This window comes from Rana temporaria, chromosome 5 (assembly GCF_905171775.1).
Source record: "Rana temporaria chromosome 5, aRanTem1.1, whole genome shotgun sequence".
Lineage (NCBI taxonomy): Eukaryota > Metazoa > Chordata > Amphibia > Anura > Ranidae > Rana > Rana temporaria.
This window is the reverse complement of record NC_053493.1, coordinates 224,377,308-224,379,331: the sequence shown is the minus strand read 5'-3', so window position 1 is coordinate 224,379,331 and position 2,024 is coordinate 224,377,308. Positions and strand designations below refer to the sequence as shown.

Genomic DNA, 2,024 nt, shown 5'->3' with positions numbered 1-2,024 from the left:
CTGGAACATGTAGAAGTCTGAAATCTCCAAGGATTCTATAAAGCTACACTGATTAGAGCATACGGATCATTATCACCATACACCAGAGGAGGAGAGCCGATGCGTGATTGCTACAAGTGGATGTATCCAATGCTTTAAAGTACTACATTTTGGTGAGTACAAAATCTTAAGGGGGATATCACGAGAGTCTCTATCAGCATTCAAGCAGATTAGTGCCTACACTTTGAGATCACTTCTAACAAGAGTATTGATATCTGAGGAATTGCATGGACTATTATCAATGGAACTATAAGGAGTGGGAATCCTTGTTGTATATCTACTAGGGGTATCCACCGTGGTGTATATATAGTCCTAAAGACAATTACTCAATTAACATTTGCAGTATATGGGTGTTAGACTCATAAGCCAATTTCTAGGCTCATTCCAGAGCTGTTAGTGTCTTGTTAATATCATTTAATAATACATTGTTTATTAGTACCATTTTATTATAATAGCTGCTTTTTTACTGCGTAAAACAATCTTTCATTCATTTTTCCATTGAGCGCTAGGATCAGAATAATCCGTTGACTATTTCTGATATTTTTTCAGGAAAAAGAAAACAGTGTTCCTGCAATTAAGAACAAACAGACAACTAATATATGTACTTGGTACAGATGATCAAAGCATGATACAAGGTCATACATTGAATAATCTGAAAAATTGTTTTTACAAAAATGCAAAAAAACACACAAAAAAAAAAAAAAAAATCACCAAGAGAAGAACTTACAGGTGCATGCGTCTGTCATCTAAAAGAAAAGAGATCCATCCCCCTCCTCCAAAAGGACCCGGCTTGGTCTCCCTCCACACATGGGTGGACGTCCGCAGCAAGGAAAGCTCAGAGTGAATAAACAAAAGTTCATTCTAAACACATGCCATAAGAAAAATACATTTCCAAGAAGTTTATCCCAGGAAGATATTTTTATGCAGAATTGCAGAGTGTATGCCGAATGACCTAAAAGATGGAAAAAAGGAAAAGCTAAAAAATAGCCAAAAAATACCTCCCAAATATAAAGGTTCATATAAGGCAAAAAAGATAAATAATTGCACTGCAAGAAGCCCCATGGACAAGAACTTACCATGAATTGGAAGATCAGGCAGAAATGGCCAGAAGTAGCTGGATGGTCTGATAGCAGACCCATCCGCTGCAGTGTCCAGGAGTGAATGGCAAGTGAGCTTACCTGGTGTAACCATTATATAACCTTAAGCCCACCCCCAAAAGGCGTGTACTAAGGGCGTGTCCAAGCATGAAGGAACCCGAATGCAGATTCCAATGCAATGAAGGAAAGGAAAAACAGAAAAAACAAAAAGTCGTTGCAGGAAGTGTGTCAGGTTGTCATAACAACCTAATGCTAAGGCTGTAGCATAGCAAAAGAAAGTCGTGAAGGGACATAAATACCCGGGAGATAAAACCAACCATAGGATCCCTCGAAAGAATAAACAGCAATGTGAGAGGTTACGAGGATGCTGCCTTCGGGGTAGTGTGCTGCAGGCAGCAGTATAAATCCTCTGGCTCGATAGTGGTCTTCAGGGCCGCCATCAGGGGGATACAGGCAGTACACCTGTAAGGGACCCGGAGGTCCCCAGGGGCCCGGATGGCAACCCCCTTTAAAAAAGGGCCCCAGATTGCAATTCACCTTTTTTTTATTTATTTTTAATAAAAAATATATATATATTTTTTAATATATTTTTATTTAATTTTTTATTAAAGGGCCATTTTTTTAGGGGTATGGGGGGCCTGGAGATCCCCAGGGCCACAGATGGCAACCCCCTTTTTTTTTTTATAAAAAAAAAAAAAAAAATTTTTATATATTTATTTATTTATATATATATATATGTATAGAAATGTGAAAATAGTGCTGTAACGGTCACCACCATTTACGACCTTCCATCCCAGTCACGACAGCTTATCGACACTCCAACCGACAGGACCCGATCCCATTTCATTTCCCCCCGAATCAAGACGAGACACGCAGCTCTGTGCTTGT

The 2,024-nt window shown here is 39.1% G+C and overlaps 1 long non-coding RNA gene across 1 annotated transcript; it reads right to left on the bottom strand.

The window, feature by feature from the left end:
• Positions 1-585: 585 nt before the first annotated feature.
• LOC120939626 lies at positions 586-1,434 on the bottom strand. Its single transcript, XR_005749323.1, has 3 exons — positions 1,116-1,434; positions 767-991; positions 586-607 (listed from the first exon to the last, which is right to left on the bottom strand). It is a non-coding gene; the product is annotated as an uncharacterized LOC120939626 (long non-coding RNA).
• Between the last annotated feature and the right edge of the window lie 590 nt (positions 1,435-2,024).